This window comes from Bos grunniens, chromosome 27 (assembly GCF_055505025.1).
Source record: "Bos grunniens cultivar Pamir isolate PY7600 chromosome 27, Bosgru_T2T1.0, whole genome shotgun sequence".
In the NCBI taxonomy this organism is placed as follows: domain Eukaryota; kingdom Metazoa; phylum Chordata; class Mammalia; order Artiodactyla; family Bovidae; genus Bos; species Bos grunniens.
Window position 1 is genome coordinate 14,459,812 of NC_141191.1, and position 23,814 is coordinate 14,483,625.

Below are 23,814 nucleotides of genomic sequence, written 5' to 3' on the forward strand. Positions count from 1 at the left end.
TCAGTCTATCATAAAGAAATTTTAAACATTGTTTGGAAAACAGAAATTCCTGGGGTGAACAGATTTCACACAATCATAGAACAGAAAACTGTATGTATGAATATTACCATTTAGATATCCTTAAGTATAGGATGCCCAAGAGGTCATTTGATTTTATAATATACCCTGGCTTGTGCACGTAAGCTCAGTTGCTAAATCACGTCTGACTCTTTATCACCCCATGGACTGTAATCCTCCAGGCTCTTCTGTCCATGGGACTTCCCAGGCAAGAATACTAAAGTGGGGTACCATTTCCTTTTTCAGGGGATCCTCACAATCCAGGGACCAAACCAGAGTCTCCTTCATTAACAGGCAGACTCTATCACTGAGCCAACCTGGGAAGTCCCACCCTGACTTTAATTCATATAAAAAGATGCACTGAAGGACAAAAAGTGTATTCAAATGCTAGATGTCTGTATTACATAAATTTATCAGATACACAAGGTTGGTGTAACCAGCACTATTGCCAGTTTGTATCTGGGGAGCACTACTGTATGCATTGTGCTGTAAACATTACACAGCACAGTAAATGAGGCAAAATAGCTGGGAAAATATGTAAGAGGAAAGAGTGGAGAAAAGATTGTAAAATATCCTTATGAACATTAACATAAATGATGGGTTACAATCTTCCAACTTTATTCTTCTGACAAATTGTCTACATAGTAATGTTTTCATCGTACACTATCATTTAGAAACATACTGCACAAACCATATACCTGTAAAAGCTATAGTTTCTTTTGTCAGGTTTGTGGCTGTTATTTAGTGCATGTCAAGTATGCTAGTTAGGGGGTAAATTTACAGCCTCTACTGTAACTGGATTTCCTAAACAGCTTCCCTTTGAAAAACAAAATGAAATATCATAACGATGAGGAACACTGGAACACAAGTTCTGTTATATTGAGCCGTTGAGCTTGGCTCTCCTTGGTGTCTAAAGCATCTGTCCATGGTACTAGTCCTGCCTGTTAGAATCACGACATCATTCATTTTGTGCTCATTGTGCTTGGGTTTATATGTCTCTGTTGTCTATAACTTTTCTGAAACCAAAGTTTTTTGCATCTCTACTGTTTCTGGTGCTAATTTTTCAGAAAGTTTAGGTTTGGTCCTTCATTCATTGTTTCTTGGTTTATTGTAGTGTTTCTATTGTTCAGTATTTTTGCTTTTATTTTTTTGCTTTCACAATTTGCTTTTCCCTTAACGTAGGCAGACACATTTGTGTTTGTTCTCCTAACCATGCATCCAACCCCTCCCACCTTTAATTATGGCGGGGGAGGGGCTAATAGCTATTGTAGATATATTTCCCTTCTAGAATCTGAACTGGCTTTTAAAATTTGTTTCCCTCCCTTAATTTATAAATATTTTAATCAATAATGTATCTGTTATTTCCCAAGTGAGCCCTGAGAAGTGTGTTTGATGGCCTCACACCAGCCATTCCAAGAGAACTGCCTCTCAAGCAGCTGACACCAGTGAGCCTAGCTACGTTTTTACTTCTCTCGAGTCCCTGCGTTTTCAGGTTAGCCAGCAATGGCACACTGACTCCATCACTGAACCAATGAAATTGATGTGTTGTGCAAGTTCCCTCACTCCCTTTTGCTGAGCTTGCATTGCATTGCCCATTGCATATTCAGTCAGAAACTAGCCCTAAACAAAAAGTCAGCCATCAGAGAATAATACTGTCTGTCCTCAACGTTGTAATTGCACTTGATCAGCATCAGCTCCGCATCAATAATTAGACAAGGGTCCAATAATTATGTTGGCAATGAAACAACATAGTCAAAACTTCAGTTATTTTCATGAGGTGACTGTCCAAGGGCTGAAACCAATGCTGGAGACTGACACTGCCCATTTACTTACAACATCACAGATGATTGAAAACTGTGTCCTTTGTATTGTTTGCAATATTCTCTTCTGGTTGTGGCCTCACAGACTAACTAAAGAACTATACTTGCTTTCATCGATGACATACTTGCTTTTAAAAATCTAATTAAAACTTTCTTTTTGGTCCTTAGGTAGAAAGATGGCTCTGCTGAGATAAGCTCTTAATTAATGCACTGAGAGCTTACGAGTCCCACCTCTCAACAGGAATGATTGACGTCCAAGGATACATAAATTACAGTAATTGAGCCCTGCCTCTACCCAGACTTCCTACAGCCAACTCATCAGAGAAGCTAGGTGAGTAGACCAGCATAGAAAGTTATTGAAATATGTTCTTTGCTTTCCCAAAGGGTGAAAGAGACTTTTCAGACTGTTGCACATTTACTATTACAGAAGGCAGGTCTTTTCTTCAGCTTTAACATGTAGGTTTTATGTTGAAGTCGTTTTGTTTTGTTTTGTTTTTAATTATAAAAATTAGCATTTTAACATAGCCATTGAAAATTAAATAACCACCTTCTCTTTGTAATTTTCAAGCAGCAAAACTTGCAAGCCCATTATAGTATGCAAAAATTACTTGGCATCATTTATTATTAAATTGTGTTGCATAGCAATGAACACGTATGCTATGGAGGGATTGTTTGAAATCAAACCCAATTTTAGTCCTTGAGTTTGATTTTCAGAAATATGCCTAATTGCAAATACACCTAACACCCAGCCTCACCAAAGACTCATACTGAAATATTTATTTTATGCTTATTTAATTCAGAAAGAAAAGTATTCTGAACCTCTAACTTTCACAGAATCTAATAAACTATTCGGTATAATCTAAATAGTTTAATGTTCTAAAATAAAATTCAGGGACAAGGCTATTTGTTAAAATTGAAAACAGTTGTACCATATTTGATGTCTTCATTTATATCTGATAGTTTTATTAACAGGTTTTTAACTGTCTTAAAAATTATGGGAAAAAAACACACTTTCAACTATTGTCGAGGAAATATGAATAATACAGGATATTAAACTATTTACAATATATCATTAAAATATATGTATTATTCAGATAAAATACAAATAGGGTTTGAGTTTTACTATGTAAAATTTTACAAGGCAAAAGTAAAGGAACAAAGACCACAAAGAAAACTAGATTAAGAAATGATTAAGCTTGACGGTGTTACATCAAAATGAATAGAGGTGGAAAAGGAAATAGAGCAGAAGAAAAAAAATACCAAACGACAGAAGCACTGCAGTAAATTTTAGAAATAGTAAGTAAAATACTGAACCCAAACATTCCAAAAACTCAGTCCTGGCCAAAGTAGATGAAAATGATAGAAAGAAACAGGGCTAGGTTCAGTAGGATTTGGGGAACTACTCTGTCTTAGCAGCAAAAATCAAAGAGAATATTTTTAAGACTTTGGATTCCTGAAACTTTAGGAGAACATGTTGCTCCCACACTTTCTCTCTTTCCACTCCAGTGTACTTTTGCTGTGCCTACTGTTTCAAATTGTGAAAAATGTGGCACCCCACTTAAAAAGAAAATCATAAGATGGCTACATTTCTATCAAAATGGCTTTATTATTACCTGTGAGAAAACCTGAAGTGGAGAAAAATTGAGAGAGATCAGAAAATCCTGAGCTGATAATCTTGTAAAAAAATATAAAATGCTTTTAACATCAAGGCTATCACGCTAGGACTGAATTGGAATAAAAATGGAACAGCTTCTTTACTTAGATCCTTTTATGATCGGGTGGCTAGCAGGACCTCAATACAGTGTATCAAGGCCATGGAAATCTACAAAAGAGAGCATTTTCTATTTGACAAAAAATTATGTAGGTGGAAGGATCAGGAAGCATGCCTTCGGATAGCCTAAGTGTTTATTTTGATTTTCTGTTCTTCTGTGATCAGACCACATTCCTTCATTACCTATTATGTACTGAGCAAGGCTTGGTACTTGAAGTGGCTTTGTGTGAAATTATGCGTGGAATTACCTAAATCTCTTCATCTCTCTTGAGAATTTATATCTTTAATAAATAAGAAAAGGCAGTATTACTATGCGCTTCATTAGTCTCATGTCTGTAGAAATATTTATTAGTAGAAAAAGTAACCAATATGCTCATCAGTTTGCAGAAAATTCTACTTGAATTCACATACTTTTTTAATGCAGCTAACGGGCAACTGAACATCCTTTCATTGCACTACATGGACCCTACCTTTGGATTTAAGTTGTGCAGAGGTCCCTGAGTTAGTATCAGCTTTTGTCTTCATCTGTGTTGGGTAATCAAAGTGCTGATGCCTGACAGAAAATCATAAGTCATTATGAGATGGAGCACAGTCAGCATTGAGATGTCCAGGGCCACCCTGCCTGGAATGGAACCATTAATATAATAACCTATCACTCAAGCTAATAAAATCAGCTCTTACTCTATTCTGTTTCTGAACATGGACCATCAGTTCCAAGTTTCCAATTACTACATTTCATCACAATCATACTATTATTAGCCAATACATGAATGAACATAGCAAAAGACATGCTGGTCATTCTCTACCATTGCAATGTACAGAGAACCTCAGAAAACTCTTCTCCAGTCTTTGAAACTGACTACTTATCATACAATTATTGCTTCAGTTATTTAATAGACTTCTTATACTATTTCTTCATTTAGAATTTATATAACTCTTTAGATGCAGGATTGTTCACTTAACTGTGCATTTCATTATTCTCCTACTGTTTGATATCTGAGTTAACTTCTTGCTTATAACTCTAGTAACAATTTTAATGATCTTGAAGATTTGTTGATAAAATGTGTTACCTTTTTTTATATAAAACAGGAACATATTGAAAAAAAACAAGAAATGCCATATAACATCCTATAATATCCATGCTAATATCATTTTGTTATAATTTTAAATAACAAAAACTAACAATGTACATGGTTAGGAAAAAAAACATTTTAAAAAGTACTCTCTGAAATAATTACTAGTTATAATTTTTCCTCTATAGAAATTCATATTCATTTAAATATCTACCTATTATTTATGCAATCACTCAAACAGTTATTCAGTGTTGCTTATATATCAAGTACTGTTTCTGGTGTTCAGGTTGTAACAATAAGTGAAACAGATCCTCCAACTAAAATAAATAAATTTAAATTAAAAAAATAACAGTATAAAACTGATGCTGCTGAAAAAAAAATAAAAATAAAAAATTCTAGTTCTCATGAGGCTTATATTCTTGTGGGGAGAAACAGAAGATACAAACAGAATAAGAGTATAAGTGACTGTGTGTGAGAGAGAAAGAGGAAAGAGAAAGGGAAGTAAATACTATGAAAAAATACCAGGAAGAGTTATTTGAAGTTGTTATTGAGAAAGTGATATTTAAGTAAAGACTTGAAGGAGCAGAGAAGGAGCCATATGGGTAGCTTGGATAAAGCTCCAAGTAGAAAAGAATAGCACATGCAAAGGCCCTGGTGAAAGATTTACCTGGTGGAGTAAAGGAGCACAAAGGAACTAAAAGAGCTGGAGTGGACAGGAGTGTGGGCCAGAGTGGAAGAGCACCACAGAATCACGGAGCTGGAGATCACTAATAGATTTTAGCTTTTAATCCGTGTAACATGGGAAGCTTTTAAGTGATTTTGTTTTTCTGGAAGTGGAATATTGGATGATTTTGAGCAGAGACATAAGGTGATCCTGATGTATGTTTTGAAAGGACATCCCTGGTTGCTCTGTTGAAAAGAGACTCAATAAAAGAAAGGGCAGAAGCAGGGACAGTAGTTATGAGACAACTATAGTAATCCAGATGAGAGGTGATGGCAGTTTGGACCAGGGTGGTGGAGGAGGCAGTGCCGACGTGTGGTTTTACATTCCTACTATATTCTGAAGGTGGCACTGACAGAATTTGCATGAGGTCTGATGGACTGCATTTGCATGATAGACTGCCAGTGAAGCAGCCACAGGTTCAGTTCCTGGGTCAGGAAGATCCCCTGGAGGAGGAAATAGCAACCCACTCTAGTATTCTTGTCTGGAGAATCTCATGGACAGAGGAGCCTGGCCAGCTATAGTCCATGCAGTCGCAAAGAGTCGGACACAACTGAGCGACTGAGCATGAATGCATTTAGTTAGAAGGAGGAAGAAAGTTTTATTTTGTTTGAGATAAAAGCACTAACAGTTTATAGCTATTAAGAATGACTCAATCGATAGGGGGAAATTGATGATGCAAGAAAGATGTGCTGGAGTTCTCCATATATAGGTGAGAGAATATCAGGCTTTCTGCAAACGGGGAGGGAGGAGCCAGCAGAGAGAAGCTGGCATCAACAAGTGCAAATGCAGAAAGGTGGGAAGATGAGGCGAGAGCTGGTGGAAGATCTCTTCTAGGTGCTCTGTTTTAGAAGCAAGGGCATCATCTGACACTAAGTATGGTCAAGGTCTGAAGATATAAGGAGAGTGTGTGAAATTGTGATGGACTGGAGTGTGAATGGAGTGTGAAAATAACACAAGAACCATGAAGGGTGAAGGCTGCAAAAGGAGGTTAGTGGTCAGAAATTTAGGGTAAGACCAGTGTGTAGGGTTGCATGTTTTTGTTCACTATATTTGGTTGTACAAATACCTGTATAGAGTAGGCAGTGTTGGTGTAACAGTGGTTAGGATTTTGCCAGGGGAATATCAAGAAACTCAGGAGGGCAGATGAGTTTATGCATTTATGTTTGTTTCCAGATTTGCATTGATCTTGCTTATCATATCTTCTCCAGTACCAAGCTCTTTTAGTTATAGTAGCACTTGGGATATGTATTGCAATACAATATGTGATACCATCAGGTGATGTTCATTGCTCCTTCCTGAGGATTCTTCTACCAATTTGTGAATACTTAGTCATTAACCTAAAAAACTTTATTATCACTTTATCATGTTAAAAATTCCAGTTGATTTTTAAATTTTTGTTGAGTTACTGTCAGCTTCATAGATTTCAGGAAAATTCACACCTTTATACTACTATACAATATTCTTATTCACATACTAACTAGGCTTTATCATTTGCTTACTCTCTTCTAAAGTCTTCAGCAGAATTTTACAGTTTCTTATATAGGCCCTACACATTATTTCTTTTATAAGTACATGCACATATGCATCATCCCTTGTGTTTTCTTGATCAATAATAGAATAACAGGGAATTCTCTGGCAGTCCAGTGTTTAGGGTTCTGTGGTACAGGTTTGATCCCTGGTCAGAGAACTAAGATTCCTCATGCTGTGAGGGGTCCAAAAAGAAAAAAAAAAATAGAACAGAGAAAAGAAACTATTATACTCAGAAGCCATCAAATTCATTCATTAATTTGCTTGATAGATATTGGACTATTTCAATATTTAAATTGCTAATTCAAAACATCTGATATTTTGCCTATGTTTTTGTGAGTGGCAATTTGTTCAAGAGCCAAAAGGGAAGTAAAAAAACAGATTTTTCATATTTTCAGAGGTAGGTGTACCTAAAGTGAGCATCCTTATTTCGTAAAATGAGTAAGTTGTAAAAATAAAATATGCTAGGTTGGATAATCATCTATAATGTTAACAGTCCAATTGCTTGTCATGTAGAGGAAGGTTGTGCTTTAATTAAGCAATAAGACATGGCAGGGTGTGAATTATGGAGTAATCATTCTTGTCTACTGTATTGTTAGACAAAAGGCCGAGGGCCAGGTGTCACTGCATACACCATGCACAAATTATTACACTGTAATTTAAACCTAGAACATTGTAGAATATATTTGAAAATATTTTTCAAATAACTTGGCAAAACAAGAAATGTAGGTTGGATATATTTCTTAAATTCTGTTACAGGACCTCAACTACAATACTGAAAGATCAAAAGCCTAAAGGAAAGCATTTATTTGGGGGTAAAAATATAGCAGCAAAAGACAGCAAAGTGATCTTCATAGTTGATTATTCTCTAACCAGTATTTTTATATAGGAGATTCCTGGGAAGATGATACATTGACTTTTCTCCCTATGATTAGGGAAAAGTGGTCAGAGCTAAATTTTGAGAAATTTTAAGAGGAGTCCTTTTAGGCTTTATTTTTCCTTCACAAAGAAATGCTAACTAACAAATAACTCTTAACAGAAACCCTCCAGAAAAACATGTATCTTCCTGAAAGAACTTGGCAAAGAGTAGAACAATTTTACAGAATTTTGTGTCCTTTTCAAATCAGTGGGATTTGTAATCCTAACACTTTCCCCCCATAACGTACCATTTTGAAAGTCCTCTTTTGTAAAGACATTAAAATAGATCTCTTATCACAAGAAAACACATTGTTTGAAATACTGCCTTTTTTTAAAATAAAAAAAAGGAAAACTCATTTTTGCCCCTTCAAAAGGAAAATGTTTGAGGGCGAGTATGTGATTGTAATAAAGAGAAAGTCTACTTGCTTTTCATCTGCAGAGCACTCTGACTAGCAGTGTTTCAAAAGATGATTTCTTTTTAAAGTTATTATAGTTTTGTGCTTTCATTGCCAAGATTGTATACTTTTAAGGTGGCGATGTATTAACAAGTTTGACTTCTTTTGTGAATATCACAAGATAAAAGTTACAACCTTGGACCATTAATTTTATCTCAGGGTCTCCTTCAAATTAATACATTTTGTCACCAAATTTGACCTCTTTCTAGAAGTGGAGGAACCAAAGAGAACTTAACACAACAGATCAAGTATAAAATATATTTAAAGGATCTATAGAAACACCCACCTTCCCAAAATATGTCTCAATGTTTTATAATAGGACCATTAATTATTTACAATTCTGGATTAGTGTTTTGGTGTTGAGTATTCCCTTATTAAAAATAAACCTCTCCCAAGTCAGTGACACAGAATCCAGTTATCAGGTATTAATACATCAGTTGGTCTCTTTGCTGAAGTGATAGATTTAGGCTATAGATTTACTCTCATTCATAACAGAAAACAGGGATGAAATGAGACAAAAGAACGAAATAGTTTTATGCATGTGAGAAAGTTTCCAGCCCTGAAACTTGAGCTAGATGTTATTATGACAGTCCTTAGCTACTGAAAGATTATTTGAAAACACACAAGTTTCATGGGCAGAGGTTAGAAGAACTCAGAAAAGGGAGAATGATGAGTTATTTATACAAGAATGAATCATGTCTTATTTGGTGACTAATATGTGTCTTAAATGATGAAAAAGGTAGGGAAAACCAAGGAAAATTTATTTTTTCATACGTAATGGATTTACCCATTCTATAACTTGTATTAGATCCATGGGTCTACCACAACAACTAAAGAAAACCATTTTTTAGCGCTTTTTACTTGTTTCTGTTTCACTGAATTAGGCATGGTTGACTTTTCTACTCAGTGTCTCCCAACAGATCCTTTTCTGGACTTAAAGTGCAGTAGGATTTTACTCCAAAATTCTTAGGGACTGGGAGACTATAACTCTCTTTGACTTCTTCCCCAAGATTTATTGTGTCAGTTGTGGACAACCCACATGACGGGTAATTTTTAGAAAGTTTAACAAAAACTTTAAGAATTGTCCTTAGAAAACCATGATATAAAAGTATGCTGTTAGCTTGGAACAAGGTCAGTATGTAACAAGGCTAAATAAAAAGCATCCATGCATTTTTAGAAAAGGATTATCAGTTACTTTGTTTTAATTTTTATACTAGTGTGTCCTTGATTTAGGTCCTATTAACTTCTACAGAGACATAATCACTTTAAGATATTTTAGAATGTAATAAGTTGTAAAGGAAATCATTTCACAGGTTGGTTGTTGGTTGGGTCTATGTGGACATGTGCTAAGTCACTTCAGTCGTGTCTGACTCTTTGCAGCCCTATGGACCATATCCAGCAGGCCCCTCTGCCTCTGGGATTCTCCAGGCAAGAATACTGGAGTGGGTTGCCATTTCCTCTTTCCAAGGGTCTTCCTGGCCCAGGGATTGAGTCAGCATTTCTTGCCTCTCCAACACTGGCAGGCAGGCTCCTCAGCACTCGTGTCACCTGGGAAGCCCAACCATGCTTAAGTGTTAACTGGCCACATCGCTCAATAGATACAAACGGCTTTTTATAGGCTTATGTTTGTTAGGATAAATTATGGGCATGAATTTTGTGGAAAGATTGATACTGAATATTCAACATAATTCTATCCATATTAACAAAAACTCTGCAGGATTGATGCTAATTTCTGGATTAAGAAATACAGGTTTATAGAGATTCTCAGTAAGTAAGAGGTGGGTCCAATCTTCTAACACAAGACCACGATTTGAAAAAATATTATTTTCAGTGAATCATAGTGTCTTCTGCAGAACTTAAGCGTCAGAATATTTTTTTTAATATGGAATTTAGTCATCACAAAGCTCTTCTTAAAAAATCTGACATTTTCCCAGTCTATGATTCAGGACTATTAAGTTTCTTCCATTTTCCATTCTTAGAACTTTCTCCTTATATGTTGTTATGAACTTCCATTCTGCTCCAGAATCCATTACACATATTCAAAAGCATAACAGCAGAAATAAGTTCTGGATAAGTAACAACCATGAGCACCAGCCTTGTCACATCAAAGACTGACAGTCAGTTCTCAGAAAGAACCCCATGATCACAGCCATGGAGCAAGATCCTACTTTGTCCTTCACCCAAGTTTGGTTTCCTTCCATTAGATTAATTAGTGTCACACACTGTGTGCTGCAATGGGGGTGAGAGTTTTGATTCAGTACTACTGTCATGATCATGGGATAAAAAATACAAAAATACTGACCTGTAAATAAAGGTCAGATAGAAAAGAAGACCCAAAGTTAGCCCCATAGCATTCATGTTCAACTGTTAGTATATCTGTTTAGGTATGGCTATATGTTTTTTGTAATCCATCAGCTTGACTCCTGTATCATTGCAAATATGATTTTCCTGCTTTTTGTTTCAATTTGTTTCACCAAAGTTGCTGTTTTTAAAGTCTTTGCGTTAAAAGCAGCAGCCTGGACTCATATTCCTAATTTCTTTCCTATTTAGGCAGTTGGTTTTGATATTCCCAATCTCAGGCTGTACCCAACTATAATTCACTCCATTGTAGCAGCTCAGCAGACACAAGTCCTCATTTCTGACAAGGTCATTCATCATACAAGTTGTTGAATTCCTTGTTACTACATTTGGATTTAAAGTGGAATGTAGGTACCAATCAAGACCAAAGTACAGAAAATAATACTTATTATCTCACACTACAATGACATCGTTTTATTTTTTTGGAGCAAGAATTATGAGCAACACACCCCAGTTTTATCTTCTCAAACCCCTGCTGTATAGACAGCCTAGAACAGAGAGTAAAATTATGAAAAAAATAAAGTCAACAGTTGCTAGAAATTTGTTTTTGCTTCCAAAATAGAAGGAAGAAAAACACATCTTTTAAAAATCGTCACATGCAATAATTAACCAAGTTTAAAAAAAAAGAGTACTAAAAAATAAGAAACTAAAAATAGCTCAGTGGTAATTTAATAACTGTCATGACTCATTCCATCTGCTGGAAAGAGTTTAAAACCTTTACCTGCTGCCACTCACATGATCGAGACTGAGAGTTCAGAGCAGAAAGCTAACATCTGATGCGGAAGTATGTGATCCAATTCATCTGTAAGTGCATTTTTCTGCTTAATAATGTTACACTATCTGTTGAAAGGAAATAAGAATCCCCAAGTTTTGAAGTGTAAGAAAATAAGACACAAAGGACAGAAAAGAACTAAAATATATCTGTGTACAACTAGTGCTGGGACACCTGAAGGTAATCGTGTGCACCCGGCCCTCTGCAAACTCTAGGTTGGGGGTGCTTCACACAGGGCTCCTTTGAAAGTGAGGAGTGATTGGAATCCTGTATAAGAGGCCACTGTCAAAGCAAAAAAGAGAATAATATCTCCCCCATGAAAGTGAGAGCAGAGGCAACCTCTGCCACTGACTCCTTCTCTCTTGGATTCCTCTCCCAACTCTCCATAATTCAAAACAGGCAGGCAGCAGGCTGTACAGATGGAGAGGCAACAGCCAGAGTCCGCATGGAGCGTTATAGATCTGGCTAGTTGTCTAGTTAACAGTCAGCTATTTTTGGATAATACCCACAGTTGTTTTACAAAAATGAGAAAAAATATGGATTTATCCTGAGTTCATATATAAAAATATTTGTACAGGTTGGGGCTTGGGTGGACACCGTTTTTTTACCTACAGACAGCTTGTGGATGACTCAGGCTGACTTCCTTTGCAATCGGCAGCAAACAGACTCTGTTGAAATGATACTGTGGGTCATACTACAAGCAGCATATTCCACAATCGTATGTCCCAGAAAGAAACGTTTTAGGCACTAGTTATTATTTTCATGGAGTTTTGTTTTTGACCTTGAACAGGCGGAGGGCGGAGAGATTTAGGAATACCCTTGCCTGTCATACAATTGCGAGGTAGCAAGGGGGCACTGTATTACGTATCAGTTCAGCTCACATCAGTTGCTCAATCCTGTCAGGCTCTGCGACCCCATGGACTGAAGTACACCAAGCCTCCCTGTCCATCACCAGCTCTCAGAGTTTACTCAAATCCATGTCCATTGAATCGTGATGCCATCCAACCATCTTATCTTCTGTCGTCCCCTTCTCCTCCCGCCTTCAATCTTTCCCAGCATCAGGGTCTTTTCCACTGAATCAGTTCTTCCCATCAGGTGGTCAAAGTATTGGAGTTTCAGCTTCAGCATCAGTCCTTCCAATGAATGTTCAGGACTGATTTCCTTTAGGGTGGACTGGTTGGATCTCCTTGCAGTCCAGGGGACTCTCAAGAGTCTTCTCCAACACCACAGTTCAAAAGCCTCAGTTCTGGAGAATAGCATTGAAACATGTATAATATCATGTATGAAACGAGTCGCCAGTCCAGGTTCGATGCATGGTACTGGATGCTTGGGGCTGGTGCACTGGGACGACCCAGAGGGAGGGGAGGGGAGGGGAGGGAGGAGGGTGGAGGGTTCAGGATGGGGAATGCGGGTATACCTATGGCAGATTCATTTCGATATTTGGCAAAAGTAATACAATATTGTAAAGTTTAAAAATAAAATTAAAAAAAAATAAATAGGAGGTATACAACAACCATCAAAAAAAAAAAAAAAAAAGCCTCAGTTCTTTGGCACCCAGCTTTCTTAATAGTCCAACTGTCACATCAATACATGACTACTGGAAAAACCATAGCTTTGACTAGATAGGTCTTTGTTGGCAAAGTAATGTCTCTGCTTTTTAGTATACTGTCTAGGTTGGTCATAACTTTTCTTCCAAGGAGCAAGCATCTTTTAATTTCATGGTTGCAGTCACCATCTGCAATGATTTTGGAGCCCTCCAAAATAAAGTCTGTCACTGTTTCCATTGCTTCCCCCATCGATTTGCCATGAAGTGATGGGACCAGATGCCATGATCTTAGTTTCCTGAATGTTGAGTTTTAAGCCACCTTTTTCACTCTCCTCTTTCACTTTCATCAAGAGGCTCTTTAGTTCTTCTTTGCTTACTGACATAATGGGGGTGTCATCTGCATATCTGAGGTTGTTGATATTTCTCCCAGCAATCTGGATTCCAGCTTATGCTTCATCCAGCCCAGCGTTTCTCATGATGTACTCTTCATATAAGTTAAATAAGCAGGGTGACAATATACAGCCTTGACGTACTCCTTTCCCAATTTGGAATCAGTCTGTTGTTCCATGTCCAATTCTAACTGTTGCTTCCTGACCTGCATACCAATTTCTCAGGATGCATGTCAGGTGGTCTGGTATTCCCATCTCTTTCAGAATTTTCCACAGTTTATTGAGATCCACACAAAGGCTTTGGCAGAGTTAATAAAGCAGAAATAGATGTTTTTCTGGAACTCTTTTGCTTTTTCAATGATCAGGAAGATGTTGGCAATTTGATCTCTGGTTCCCCTGCCTTTTCTAAATCCAGCTTGAACATCTGGAAGTTCATTGCTTATGCTGAAGCCTGGCTTGGAGAATTTTGAGCATTACTTTACTAGCGTGTGAGATGAGTGCAATTGTGCAGTAGTTTGAGCATTCTTTGGCATTGCCTTTCTTTGGGATTGGATTGAAAACTGACTTTTTCCAGTCCTGTGGCCACTGCTGAGTTTTCCAGATGTGCTGGCATATTGAGTGCAGCACTTTCACAGCATCATCTTTCAGGATTTGAAATAGCTCAACTGGAATTCCATCACCTCCACTAGCTTTGTTCGTAGTGATGCTTCCTAAGGCCCACTTGACTTCACATTCCAGGATGTCTGGCTCTAGGTGAGTGATCACACCATCATGATTATCTGGGTCCTAAAGATATTTTTTGTATAGTTCTGTGTATTCTTGCCACCTCTTCTTAATGTCTTCTGCTTCTGTTAGGTCCATACCATTTCTGTCCTTTATTATGCCCATCTTTGCATGAAGTGTTCCCTTGGTATCACTAATTTTCTTGAAGAGATCTCTAGTCTTTCCCATTCTATTGTTTTCCTCTATTTCTTTGCATTGATCACTGGGGAAGGCTTTCTTATCTCTCCTTGCTATTCTTTGGAACAGTGCCTTTAAATGGGTTTATCTTTCCTTTTCTCCTTTGCCTTTTGCTTCTCTTCTTTTCATAACTATTTGTAAGGCCTCACCAAACAACCATTTTGCCTTTTTGCATTGCCTTTTCTTGGGGATGGTCTTGATCCCTGTCTCCTGTACAATATCACAAACCTCTGTCCATAGTTCTTCTGGCTATCAGATTTAATCCCTTGAATCTATTTCTCACTTCCACTGTATAATCATAAGGGATTTGATTAGGTCATACCTGAATGGTCTAGTGGTTTTCCCTACTTTGTTCAATTTAAGTCTGTATTTGGCATTAAGGAGTTTATGATCTAAGCCACAGTCAGCTCCCAGTCTTGTTGTTGCTGACTGTTTAGAGCTTCTCTATCTTTGGCTGCAAAGAATATAATCAATCTGATTTCAGTATTGACCTTCTGGTGATGTCCATGTGTAGAGTCTTCTCTTGTGTTGTTGGAAGAGGGTGTTTGCTATGACCAGTGCATTCTCTTGGCAAAACTCTATTAGCCTTTGCCCTGCTTCATTCTCTACTCCAAGGCCAAATTTGCCTGTTACTCCAGGTATTTCGTTACTTCCTACTTTTGCATCCCTATAATGAAAAGGACATCTATTTTGGGTGTAGCAGTCGCCATCTGCTGTTTTGCTGGGGCTTGTGTTACGTATATTTTCATCAAAATAATGGCCCGGGGCTCCTTGGCCAGCAGGCAACACCCAGGAATGCTCTTCAGCTAATGGAATTTGGGGATTTAATGAGGCTTGATTCATTTATGTAGTGAAACGATGTGAGAAAAGGAAGCAGCCGTATAAAATTGACAAGCATATTCCTTGTAAAACACTTTTTATAGATGTAGTTATGGTGGCAGATGTTGAAGCTATCCTTAAAGCTATAAATCAGTTTACTAATCACAAATCTTCAATCCAATGACCAAAAATCACAATAGTATATTTGACAAGAGCAAACTTGAAGTTATCTGTGCTAACTTTAACAAAATACAAGGGATAGCATTTTATTATTTATTGAATGCCTACCATTTGCAAGTAGTGTGTTCTGTAGATTCAATAATTTGCATATATGTGTATTGAGATAATCATGCACACACATGTAAAAACCATAGTCTTGCTCTCAGTTTGCTTATAATACAATAGAGAGAAGATTTATGCAAAGTAAGCCAATTTTGTAAGAAGTGTACAAATAACAACCTTTAGAAAGTTCAGGATAAACAGGCAAGATGGCGGAGGAGTAGGACAGAGAGAACACTTTCTCCCCCACAAATTCATCAAAAGAGCATTTAAACGTCGAGTAAATTCCACAAAACAACTTCTGAATGCCGGCAGAGGACAAATACCCTGAGCACTATCTGAGCGAAATAATTTGGGTTAACAAACCAGTCTGTGGGATATCTACTACGCGAAAAGCCAGTCCCAACCTAAGACCGCCAGGCCCGCGCACGGAACAAAGAATTGAACAGAGATAGCCGGCGGCAGACCTTCCCCCTCCGGTGATAGGCAGCCAGAGCCGGAAGGGGGCAATCGCAGCCCCAGAGAGACATTATCTATAAAACTGTAAGCAGGCTTCTTTGCTAACTAAAACTTCTTGGGGGTCTGGACGGTTAACATCTGCCTAAGAAGGTGCGCCGGTTTTGCGCCCAGATAACCGAGTGGCGGGGAGGCGATAAGTCGCAGCATTGGCGCTCGCCAAACACCTCATCACTTGAGCTGCTCGGACCTGGGAAGAGCACAATACTCAGGCCCAACTGAGTCTGCGCCTCTGAGGACTATCCGAGTGCCTGAACCTGAGCTGCTTGGACCTGGGAGGTACATGCAACCCAGGGCCAGCCTCGGATTGTTCCCGGCGGAACAACCTAGAGCCCGAGCAGTGTGGGCAGGGAGGCTACACGCGCAGTAAGCGGGGGCAGACCCAGTGTGGCTGAGGCACTGCGAGCGCACGCCAGTGTTATTTGCTTGCAGCATCCCTCCCTCCCTCCCCACAGCGCGACTGAACAAAGAGAAGAAATACAGTTCCACCCATCAGAACACTGACACAAGCTTCCCTAACCAGGAAACCTTGACAAGCCACCTGTACAAACCCACACACAGTGAGGAATAGCCACAATAAAGAGAACTCCACAAACTGCCAGAATACAGAAAGGACACCCCATACTCAGCAATTTAAACAAGATGAAGAGACAGAGGAATAGCCAGCAGATAAAGGAACAGGATAAATGCCCACCAAACCAAACAAAAGAGGAAGAGATAGGGAATCTACCTGATAAAGAATTCCGAATAATGATAGTGAAATTGATCCAAAATCTAGAAATTAAAATGGAATCACAGATAAATAGCTTGGAGACAAGGATTGAGAAGATGCAAGAAAGGTTTAACAAGGACCTAGAAGAAATAAAAAAGAGTCAATATACAATGAATAATGCAATAAATGAAATTAAAAACACTCTGGAGGCAACAAATAGTAGAATAACAGAGGCAGAAGATAGGATTAGTGAATTAGAAGATAGAATGGTAAAAATAAATGAATCAGAGAGAATAAAAGAAAAACGAATTAAAAGAAATGAGGACAATCTCAGAGACCTCCAGGACAATATTAAACGCTACAACATTCGAATCATAGGGGTTCCAGAAGAAGAAGACAAAAAGAAAGACCATGAGAAAATACTTGAGGAGATAATAGTTGAAAACTTCCCTAAACTGGGGAAGGAAATAATCACCCAAGTCCAAGAAACCCAGAGAATCCCAAACAGGATAAACCCAAGGCGAAACACCCCAAGACACATATTACTCAAATTAACAAAGATCAAACACAAAGAACAAATATTAAAAGCAGCAAGGGAAAAACAACAAATAACACACAAGGGAATTCCCATAAGGATAACAGCTGATCTTTCAATAGAAACTCTTCAAGCCAGGAGGGAATGGCAAGACATACTTAAAATGATGAAAGAAAATAACCTACAGCCCAGATTATTGTACCCAGCAAGGATTTCATTCAAGTATGAAGGAGAAATCAAAAGCTTCTCAGATAAGCAAAAGCTGAGAGAATTCTGCACCACTAAACCAGCTCTACAACAAATACTAAAGGATATTCTCTAGACAGGAAACACAAAAATGGTGTATAAATTCGAACCCCAAACAATAAAGTAAATGGCAACGGGATCATACTTATCAGTAATTACCTTAAACGTAAATGGGTTGAATGCCCCAACCAAAAGACAAAGACTGGTTGAATGGATACAAAAACAAGACCCCTACATATGTTGTCTACAGGAGACCCACCTCAAAACAGGGGACACATACAGACTGAAAGTGAAGGGCTGGAAAAAGATTTTCCATGCAAATAGGGACCAAAAGAAAGCAGGAGTAGCAATACTCATATCAGATAAAATAGACTTTAAAACAAAGGCTGTGAAAAGAGACAAAGAAGGTCACTACATAATGATCAAAGGATCAATCCAAGAAGAAGATATAACAATTATAAATATATATGCACCCAACACGGGAGCATCGCAGTATGTAAGACAAATGCTAACAAGTATGAAAGGAGAAATTAACAATAACACAATAATAGTGGGAGACTTTAATACCCCACTCACACCTATGGATAGATCAACTAAACAGAAAATTAATAAGGAAACACAAACTTTAAACGATACAATAGACCAGTTAGACCTAATTGATATCTATAGGACATTTCATCCCAAAACAATGAATTTCACCTTTTTCTCAAGCGCACATGGAACCTTCTCCAGGATAGATCACATCCTGGGCCATAAAGCTAGCCTTGGTAAATTCAAAAAAATAGAAATCATTCCAAGCATCTTTTCTGACCACAATGCAGTAAGATTAGATCTCAATTACAGGAGAAAAACTATTAAAAATTCCAACATATGGAGGCTGAACAATACGCTGCTGAATAACCAACAAATCACAGAAGAAATCAAAAAAGAAATCAAAATTTGCATAGAAACGAATGAAAATGAAAACACAACAACCCAAAACCTGTGGGACACAGTAAAAGCAGTCCTAAGGGGAAAGTTCATAGCAATACAGGCACACCTCAAGAAACAAGAAAAAAGTCAAATAAATAACCTAACTCTACACCTCAAACAACTAGAAAAGGAAGAAATGAAGAACCCCAGGGTTAGTAGAAGGAAAGAAATCTTAAAAATTAGAGCAGAAATAAATGCAAAAGAAACAAAAGAGACCATAGCAAAAATCAACAAAGCCAAAAGCTGGTTCTTTGAAAGGATAAATAAAATTGACAAACCATTAGCCAGACTCATCAAGAAACAAAGGGAGAAAAATCAAATCAATAAAATTAGAAATGACAGTGGAGAGATCACAACAGACAATATAGAAATACAAAGGATCATAAGAGACTATTATCAACAATTATATGCCAATAAAATGGACAACGAGGAAGAAATGGACAAATTCTTAGAAAAGTACAACTTTCCAAAACTCGACCAGGAAGAAATAGAAAACCTTAACAGACCCATCACAAGCATGGAAATTGAAACTGTAATCAAAAATCTTCCAGCAAACAAAAGCCCAGGTCCAGACGGCTTCACAGCTGAATTCTACCAAAAATTTAGAGAAGAGCTAACACCTATCCTGCTCAAACTCTTCCAGAAAATTGCAGAGGAAGGTAAACTTCCAAACTCATTCTATGAGGCCACCATCACCCTAATACCAAAACCTGACAAAGATGCCACAAAAAAAGAAAACTATAGGCCAATATCACTGATGAACACAGATGCAAAAATCCTAAACAAAATCCTAGCAATCAGAATCCAACAACACATTAAAAAGATCATACACCATGACCAAGTGGGCTTTATCCCAGGGATGCAAGGATTCTTCAATATCCGCAAATCAATCAATGTAATACACCACATTAACAAATTGAAAAACAAAAACCATATGATTATCTCAATAGATGCAGAGAAAGCCTTTGACAAAATTCAACACCCATTTATGATAAAAACTCTCCAGAAAGCAGGAATAGAAGGAACATACCTCAACATAATAAAAGCTATATATGACAAACCCACAGCAAACATTATCCTCAATGGTGAAAAATTGAAAGCATTTCCTCTAAAGTCAGGAACAAGACAAGGGTGCCCACTTTCACCATTACTATTCAACATAGTTTTGGAAGTTTTGGCTACAGCAATCAGAGCAGAAAAAGAAATAAAAGGAATCCAAATTGGAAAAGAAGAAGTAAAACTCTCACTATTTGCAGATGACATGATCCTCTACATAGAAAACCCTAAAGACTCCACCAGAAAATTACTAGAACTAATCAATGATTATAGTAAAGTTGCAGGATATAAAATCAACACACAGAAATCCCTTGCATTCCTATACACTAATAATGAGAAAACAGAAAGAGAAATTAAGGAAACAATTCCATTCACCATTGCAACGAAGAGAATAAAATACTTAGGAATATATCTACCTAAAGAAACTAAAGACCTATATATAGAAAACTATAAAACACTGGTGAAAGAAATCAAAGAGGACACTAATAGATGGAGAAATATACCATGTTCATGGATTGGAAGAATCAATATAGTGAAAATGAGTATACTACCCAAAGCAATTTATAGATTCAATGCAATCCCTATCAAGCTACCAACAGTATTCTTCACAGAGCTAGAACAAATAATTTCACAATTTGTATGGAAATACAAAAAACCTCGAATAGCCAAAGCGATCTTGAGAAAGAAAAATGGAACTGGAGGAATCAACCTACCTGACTTCAGGCTCTACTACAAAGCCACAGTTATCAAGACAGTATGGTACTGGCACAAAGACAGAAATATAGATCAATGGAACAAAATAGAAAGCCCAGAGATAAATCCACGCACATATGGACACCTTATCTTTGACAAAGGAGGCAAGAATATACAGTGGATTAAAGACAATCTCTTTAACAAGTGGTGCTGGGAAATCTGGTCAACCACTTGTAAAAGAATGAAACTAGAACACTTTCTAACACCATATACAAAAATAAACTCAAAATGGATTAAAGATCTTAACATAAGACCAGAAACTATAAAACTCCTAGAGGAGAACATAGGCAAAACACTCTCTGACATACATCACAGCAGGATCCTCTATGACCCACCTCCCAGAATATTGGAAATAAAAGCAAAAATAAACAAATGGGACCTAATTAAACTTAAAAGCTTCTGCACATCAAAGGAAACTATTAGCAAGGTGAAAAGACAGCCTTCAGAATGGGAGAAAATAATAGCAAATGAAGCAACCGACAAACAACTAATCTCAAAAATATACAAGCAACTCCTACAGCTCAACTCCAGAAAAATAAATGACCCAATCAAAAAATGGGCCAAAGATCTAAATAGACATTTCTCCAAAGAAGACATACAGATGGCTAACAAACACTTGAAAAGATGTTCAACATCACTCTTTATCAGAGAAATGCAAATCAAAACCACTATGAGGTACCATTTCACACCAGTCAGAATGGCTGCGATCCAAAAGTCTATAAATAATAAATGCTGGAGAGGGTGTGGAGAAAAGGGAACCCTCTTACACTGTTGGTGGGAATGCAAATTAGTGCAGCCACTATGGAGAACAGTGTGGAGATTCCTTAAAAAACTGGAAATAGAACTGCCTTATGATCCAGCAATCCCACTGCTGGGCATACACACTGAGGAAACCAGAAGGGAAAGAGACACGTGTACCCCAATGTTCATCGCAGCACTGTTTATAATAGCCAGGACATGGAAGCAACCTAGATGTCCATCAGCAGATGAATGGATAAGAAAGCTGTGGTACATATACACAATGGAGTATTACTCAGCCATTAAAAAGAATACATTTGAATCAGTTCTAATGAGGTGGATGAAACTGGAGACTATTATACAGAGTGAAGTAAGCCAGAAGGAAAAACATAAATACAGTATACTAACGCATGTATATGGAATTTAGAAAGATGGTAACGATAACCCTGTGTACGAGACAGCAAAAGAGACACTGATGTATAGAACAGTCTTATGGACTCTGTGGGAGAGGGTGGGAAGAAAAAAAAAAAAAAAGAAAGTTCAGTAAAGAGAGAACATATTTGGGTAGAGAAAGAAAAAAACATTTCATGGATAAGAAAGATTGTGAAATCTACCATCAAAAGATGATGAATAACATTTCAAGTAATAAAGAAGGGAGGGACATTCCTAAAGGAAGTGGTTAACAAAGGAATCACCATGGGAATTTATCAAATGAGTTTAATAATTACTAAGCCAGTCTCCAATCTGGGTAGACCATGAGTCTTGTGATTGAGAGATGGTTAAAGTAAAAGATGGAAAGGTAAGCAGGACCAGATTCTGCAGGACCATGGATGGCAGGCAAACATGATTACAGTCAAGATTTTATTTCATAATTGGATAATTGTAAATAATTTCTACTTGTCCCATAGCAATCCAGGGCTAACGGGTTTCTCCCATTATTAGCTAAGACTTTTCATTAATCTTATTTGCAATCCCAGAAAACTGACATGTTAATGTATATGGCCCAAAAGATTACCCTACTCCTGATGTTTGTTACTTTTCCAAAGGGACTGTCAAGGTTGTGTATTTTATTAGATTTTAGAAAGTCTAATCTCAGGTGCAACCTGGAGTTTCCTCTGGTTGCCAGTGTGTGCTTCCTGGTTTCTCCTGCCTCAGATTCCAGGTGTAGCTCACTGACAGTTGTTTGGAAAATTCTATTGTTCAGGTGCCAGTAAATTAGGGTGATGATGTCCTTGGCATTTCCTCACATCCCAGACACCAGGTTATGTTCTTTGCTTTTTATTCTGATGCTAATTAAAAGGGAGAAAAAACAGTTCATCCTAATCTTATGCCTAGTTCTTTGCAGTTATTTGCATTCAGCTCATTAGTTTGTTTTATTGTGACCTTTCTTACATTTTTGAAAATATTAGTTTCATGAAGATTCTTTCCTTTTCATCATTTTCTGTAGAAAAGTCAATAAAATATAAATGAAGAAGTGATTTTCCCAGTATAACATGATTCTAGGAAAGGAACTCAGATTGTTCTGGTCATCAATCATGTTGTTGAATAGTAAGAAGTTTGAGTCAGCCAATTAAAAAAAAAATTGAGAACATAGACAATGCCAGATGGCTTGAATCTAAACATAAAAAGTTGAAGTGGCCATATCAGAAATCAGATCAAATATTTACAATCATTATCAGCGTATGTGGCCAAAATCCAACAACTTTTAACCCAAATGTGTATTCCAAAAGAGATACTCCAGCAACTGCAGCCCAGTGACATCAGCACCCAAACCTGTCACCCTAACCTTTGTGAGGTTCTCCCTGCCCCCCCCGGTCCCCTGAGCACTGTTATGAGGACAGACTGCAGAATCTGAAAGCACGTGGTCAGTCCAGGTCTGATGGATGACTCTTACGCTAGTAGTGTTGGCAAGACTGCCTGGATTTCTTTCCTTTGTGGTGGAGAAATATTGTGCAAGCTCTTACTTGACTGAGTGAAAAGCAGACCAGTTGTCATCTCTGGTGTTTATCAGCCCATCAGCTGCAGTTGAGACCTTTCTTGGGAATACACAGTGACACACCAAATATCTAGCTACTCCTCAGCGAGTGCTTCTGTGCCACAGGAGTCGGCCCCCGATCAAGGCAAGGAGCTTAGATCAGGAAAAGAGAGCTGATGGGCCTAAGGGTCTCCCAAATGAAGGGGAGGTTGGGGAAGGAGTAACTAATAGCTTTCCCCATATGCTTTCTCTAGTCAAGAGTGAAATAAGTCAGAAAGAGGAAAATAGGCATCATATATTAATTCATATATGTGGAATGTAGAAAAATGGTATGGATGAACCTATCTGCAAAGCAGAAATAGAGACAGATGTAAGAGAACAAATGTATGGACACCAAGGGGAGGATGGAAAGGTGGGCTGAATTGGGAAATGGGGATTGAAATATATACACTATTATGTGTATAAAACAGATAACTAATGAGAACCTACTGTAAAGCATGGGGAACTCTGCTCAATGCTCTGTGGTGACTTAAATGAGAAGGAAATCCAAAAAAAGGAGAGATGTATGTAAACATGTAGCTGATTCATTTTGCTTATGCTGTAGCAGAGACTAATACAATACTGTAAAGCAACTATACAACAATAACATTTTTTAAAAAAAAGAAATAACCAGTTTTCTTCTGCCCAGTTCTCCTGGTGAAACAAAAGGCATCCTCCCTGTCTTCTTTCCAGCAGCATAAATAAGGAGGAAAGCAGCTACAGTTTGAAGAGGGAAAGGGAAAGACAGTTTCATTTGGATTTGGTTCCTAAATGATATATTTCAGGATTAATTCTTCAGCAAAT

At 37.6% G+C, this 23,814-nt stretch overlaps 1 protein-coding gene across 1 annotated transcript in view; it reads left to right on the forward strand.

Annotated features, from left to right (window-relative positions):
* Positions 1-23,814, forward strand: part of TENM3 (teneurin transmembrane protein 3) — a 2,452,009-nt gene that overhangs the window by 1,437,067 nt on the left and 991,128 nt on the right. Inside the window, exons 6-7 of the mRNA XM_086379882.1 lie at positions 1,428-1,549; positions 2,046-2,208. The gene's annotated coding sequence lies outside the window, so the exon portion shown is untranslated. The remainder of the gene's footprint in view (positions 1-1,427; positions 1,550-2,045; positions 2,209-23,814) is intronic.